Source organism: Molothrus aeneus, chromosome 8 (assembly GCF_037042795.1).
Source record: "Molothrus aeneus isolate 106 chromosome 8, BPBGC_Maene_1.0, whole genome shotgun sequence".
NCBI classification, from domain to species: Eukaryota; Metazoa; Chordata; class Aves; order Passeriformes; family Icteridae; genus Molothrus; species Molothrus aeneus.
Genome location: NC_089653.1, coordinates 26,490,032 through 26,496,031, shown reverse-complemented (window position 1 = coordinate 26,496,031; position 6,000 = coordinate 26,490,032).

The following is a 6,000-nucleotide window of genomic DNA, read 5'->3' as shown; positions in this document are numbered from 1 at the left end:
TAAAGGAACACATACCTCCAAGGAAAAACCTTCACTGTGGACTCAGCTGGGTGTTACAAGTACCTGGGCTGCTGGCAAGAGTTTGCCTTCATCAGCTTTCCAGAGCTGCTTTCTCCCTGTGCTGCCCCTTTGCCATCAAGCCATGCCAAAGGGGAGAGCTCCACCAAGGCCAGGCCTCCTTTCCACATCCCAACCACAATCCACAAAGCACTTGGCATGGCAGGAATGCTTGCACGCCATCTGCTCCATGAGAGGGAAGGAGAGGGCACCTGCCTGCAGGGAGACTACCCAGACTGGGGAGGTCACAGCAGGTTCAGCCCCCAGAGCACAGCCAAGTGCTGCCCCACATTTGAACTCCAGCTGGTCCATGGTCCAACACCTTCCTGGCCTGTGTGGTGATAGCCAGGTGAGCCAAAACCAGAGCAGAACAATCTTCATCTGGTGGGCAGAGGATGAAGGGTTCTTCTCTCCAGGGCCAGAGTTTCCATCCTCACAGTGGTTTGCAGATTCTGCATCCATCATCATTACTGTGCTCATTCCCACACTGCCTACAAGACAATTACCCCATGCAGATTGCACAGGGATGCTGGAGATTGCAAGGCACAGTCACAGGAATATTGCATAGGGATATTACAGATAGCAAGGTACAACTTGTTTTTTTCCCTGAGAGGCTCAAATTAAGTTTAAACGCCAGCTTTTGATGTATTTGCTTATTCAGCACTGTCAGTTGCTTTTCAGCAATACAAACTGGCTCTCTCCCCAGGAAACATTTACCCTATCTGGGAATCAAGGGTGGTAATGTGTAATTAGGACAAAGCACTTAGAGAAAGCAGGCTGAGTAAAGCACTATATCTCCACTTGCACTTTTTCAACTCAGATTTTCCTTTTCCCTGGAAGCATCCTAGGTACCAAGGGAAATTCCTGCCATACAAAATTCAAGAGCAAAATAATCCATGTCATTCCCTGAAGTGTAAGAGAAAACCAAGCACATGTCAGTAAGCATTACTCTCTGCTGCAGCAAACTCTTACTTTTTTTTCCTGAGAACTCATTTTCAACTCTGAACAGAACAATGCCAGATTCTTCTGCCACAACTTTGTCTTTGCACTCTGATGAAGGATCCAGGAGGTCAGTGCTCCCATCAACACAGGATGCCATCCCCATTTTCACAAGGCTCAATGTCTTTAACACCCTCTGCCATCCAAGAAAACCTGATGGGAGCCATAGCTCAGGGAAGGGAAAGGAGCAACCTCTACTCCTTCATGTATATTCTGCTGTTCAGCTTGTCAGAGCCAGTGAAATGCAAGGGCAGGAGGAGTGAGAGGTAAAGCAATCCATGAGAAACACTGGAGCTCCCCAGACAGGGAGCACTGAACCCATCCTGAACTCTCCCTTTCTACTTGTTGAGGCCAAGCCATTTGCTGGGCAGCAACCACAAAGGGGAAATTGCCATACAGCATCCAAGCACTTCCAGAGGCATAGCACCAGTGTCCTCAGACACGCACAGGAAAACAGCACAAGTGAAATCTCAGCACCCTTTCATTCTAGCTAGGCTAAAAATATTCCCCAAATCTTCAGAAAGGCAGCTCACTGCTAACGCAACTGCCTTTAACTGACAGCACCTCAAAACCATTCTGTTGAGGAGCCCTTCTGATCCAGCCACCAGGCTCATGTCCTTCCTAGGAGGGTTCCCTGTGTCCCTAAGCACTGGGACACCCTGCCAGGCCAGCAAAGTCCTCTGGAGCTGAAGTCACTGAAGATCACCATTAATTCCTCACTACAATCCAGTTTCAGTTTTCCTTAAGCAGAGCAAAAGAAAAATGGTAAAAAGCAATTGTGGCAAGTTCAACAAATATCTTTAAAATTGTAAATTTTTAAATGTTTCTGGGGAATTACATGTCTGTATGAAATGAGAATGTCATTTTCTTATTAATACTTCAATAACAATTTAACTGTGGAAGCATGTGGGTTTTCCTAAAGCAGAAGTGATGAATATTATTAAGCATTACACATATTTCAGAACTCTTTACCGGACTGTTAAGCATTTTGTGTCACTTCAAAAATTAAACCATCCATCCTCATTCCTAAATGGTTTGGAGCACAGATTTGCTAAAGAATTGCCATTTAATCAAAATTCATTCCTTTCTGAATCTTGACATGTAGCCCAAGCCAAATCTTTTATCTGGCAAGTACTCAGACATCAATCCCTTTACAGGGACTCTGAGACACAATAGAAAAACCTGGCTGTGTCCAAGGAGCCAACAGAGAAGCTGTACAGCAATGCACAGCTGTGTCATGTGCAGCTGCTCCATCTTTTTCATTTTCCTCTCCCAGCCATCTGTTCCCAAATTCTGTTTTTCTCTTGGTGTTTCCATTCTGCAACAGAACTGGAGAAAAGGGGCTCATAACCAATACAAAGCAAGTTCAGAAGAACTGACTGCACCAGCAGGTTCATGGGGCAGAAGTCACCGGTCCTACACCACCTTTTTGCTCTCCCTGCCTTCCTCCACTGACTTCAGCTCAGCACAGGGTGGAAGGCATGGGAGTGAGATACCTGGCTGCTGACCAAAGAGTGAAATCTGAAGTAGGAGAGTTGGCAGGTAAGAGCACAAGTGGAGAGGCTGAGAGCAGAGCTGATGGGAGTTGAAGAGCTCACAGGGGGAAAAAGAAGCAATGCTAGAAAAGCCCCTCCTTCTCATGGGGATTCTGCTACTTCCAGATAGAGCTCTGTTTTAAAGTGACATCAACCCTCCCCAGCTTTCAAAAGCTTCTTCAGAAAAAGCAGTGGCCTGGCCTCAGGACCATCCATCTGGTGGAGCCACAGACCCAAGAATCTTGGCTGTGCTCTCCTGCCTGCCTGGCTGTGCCTGGAGCTGCATCCTGGCCTACCAACAGCATCCATCAGGAGAGGCTGGCAGGGTACCACCCACTCTCCACTTGGCTCAATTTGCTTTTAGGGAATTGCCTCCAGTGCCTTTCGGTCTTTCCAGGCAAACTTCTGACTCCTGGTGCTGCTGGGACTCTCTCCTGGTCCCCCACATCAGAACCATGTGGCACTGTCTGATGCAGGTTTTGGGGAGAGTGGAAATGCCTGGCAGGCCTAAAAAGAAGTGCTTGACATGGAGATGATTAAAAAGCCCGCAATCAGAGCTGCCTCACTGACCAGAAGCTCCATACCTAGTTAAATTTCTTGCCTGCTGCTGCTCTGGCAAGGATAGATAATTCTAAGTTAGTTATAACTTCCCACTCAGTTAACATTACTTGGCAAGGACCAAAAAAGATGAAAGGCTTCCAAAAACCTTGGGTCATACAGAGAGAAGAGTTTTACTGCACTGTCTTTACCATGGCTGTTTTCAAACGTCTGAAGATTTTCAATGAAAAAATGTATTTCCATTAAAACTGACCACATGAAGTTTGGAAATCACTTCAGGCAGTACAGCTGTAATAATGCAGGACAAAATGCAAAGCAGCTACTACTACGCCAAGCAAAGCTAAGCACCAAACTACAGCAAATTAAGGATTCATTATGAGTCTTAACAACAAAAAAAAAATACTAATAGAAAGGAAAAGGAGGGTGTTGTGGAAAGAGCTTTTAAAAGGGAACACTTGTCTGAAATTTTGCAGATAGCATCTTACTTGGAGGCAGTGGGGTAGATTGATCTCTAAAGACTCTTAAAAGGTTTTGCAGCAGAAAAAAATAGTTGCAAGGCACATAGATCATTAACCATGCAGCCCAGGCTGCCAGCTGCTCACTCAGAAACTCCAGATGGCTCCTCCTCTAAAACATCATCATTTGATCTTGGTAATCAAATTATCTCCCACTCTTACAATCTGAAGTGAGGCAAGGGTTGAACGAAGAGATGATGTATTTTATTTGACTGAGATGGATTGTGAAAACGAAACAAATTAGCTTTCAAGGCACTCAGCCTGTGCCAGTTGTATCAAAGTTAACCATCTCCAGCCCTCTAACACTTCTTTTTCTACCATGACCATCACAGAGTTCACAGCACCAGCTATGCTCTACAGAGCTGCCGAGTGTTCAGATTTTATGCAGTATTTGTACACTAAACATACAGTGGGTATCTAAAATGCTCAACTCCCAGCAGTGGAGCAGGACTTGTCACTGGAGAGCAGTGCTGGGACACTGGGTATCCTGAAGCACTTGGGCTGGATTAATGACACAAACATGTCATCTGTTTGTCTCACCAGAGACACACAAGACACCATCTGCATATTGCTGAGGCCTTTTGTACAGCCTTAAGGACATGGGGTGGCAGAAACAAAACACATTTTTCACTTTTCACTCAGTTAGAGCCACATTGCACGGTTCTTGAGGCCAGGCTCATCTGGGGGGTGCTCACTTCAACCATCTGAACAGAAAGCACTCACAACCAGAAAGCTCCCCCCAGTCCAGGTGGTTGCCAGGCTCTGGCTGACACCAATTGTTGGCAGGATGCTCCCTGTCATGGAAGGGTCAGGGAAGATTCCTTTTCTTCTCTATGTGAATTTCTTATGTAGCTTTCTACAAAGACTTCAAGGAAGAAAAAAAAACCCAACCAGTGCAGTCTCTTTCAAAAAAAAAAAAAAGCAATATCAGAAATTTCCCAGTATTTTCAGAAAATGTTGGGCTTTGACACTTTAAAAAAGTCAGTTGAAATATTCAAAAGTCACATCTTCCAAAACAATGAACTCTTACTAGCATGAAGAGAGTATTCTAAATCCTGGCATTATTTAAATCAGCACACTATGAGAAATTTCATATTAATTCTGGTTTTTATACCTAGTTGCAAGAGATGATGGAAGACAGTTATAGCTAACCAGAGGAAATATTTAATTACAGTAGAGGGTGGCCTGCATCTGAAGTATAAATCCTAATTTGGTCCTTGCCTAGTGGGAATATTCCTCACCAGAACTTAGTACTAAACTTTATCAGCCACTCAACTTTAATTTTCAGGACAGAACTGTACTTTTATTTCACAAAGTAGAATTACACAAAGAACAATAGAGGTTGCTAAAGGCTATGAACCAGGAAAAAGACTCAGAGCTGGGACTAGAAAACCACAGAGAAAGGCAGCAGAAATTATCAGAGAATAGAAGAGGTTTAGTTTGAAGAGAATAGAAGAGGTTTAGTTTGAAGAGAAGCTAAAAAACTAGAACTCCATGACTTGGAGAAAAAATGCTGCCATTTATGAAAATAAACTGTCTTGTTTGTCTTTGGCACCCTAAGACATAAACCCAAAACCTTAAAGAGTGGTAAAAAGCAGATGAACAGGAAAAAAACTGTTCATAAATTTCTAGTTCTACAAGAACTAGGAGTTACCAAATGAAATAAGGTGGCGTGGTTCAAAACAAACAAAAGGAAGTACTTTTTCACCCAGCACATAATCATATTGTAGAATTATTGGACACAGGATGTTACAGAGGTAAGAAATACACAGAGATGTAAAATTAAAAAAAAAAAAAAGAAAAGAAAAAGGAAAAATAAAGCTTCTTCTGTGAATTTGCTTTATCTATCAGGGCTACTAAATGCAGTGATGCAGATGCTGTTTCCTTTCTGCCAGCCCTTCCAACAGTGGTTGGTGAGCTCTGAGCAGTGCAGCAGAGGAGCTGCACATGCTGATGTGCACATCTGCACAGCCCTGTCAGAGAGGGGGGTGGCAGGGGGTCCAACACCACAGCACAGGAGTGCCAGCTGCTGAGGAGACTGCCTTGTTTTCAGACTGTGGCATCACTTATGGTTACAGGGACTGACTCACATCAAAGACCAAAATTTAGGTATTTTGATCAGAGTCTCCACTGATTTTAATCAGCAGGGACCTGATGAAATGACAGAAGCACTCATTATTGCACGAGGGACTGCTGCACACTATGAGAGCTGGTTCCAGCTTTTTTAAGGAACCAGCTGCAGTCCTCTGCCTCTTTCCTCATGCCCAAACTCCTGAGGGCTTTCTATTCTGACTTCCAAGGACACTGGATTCTTGTTTGTTTGTTTGTAGGGGACA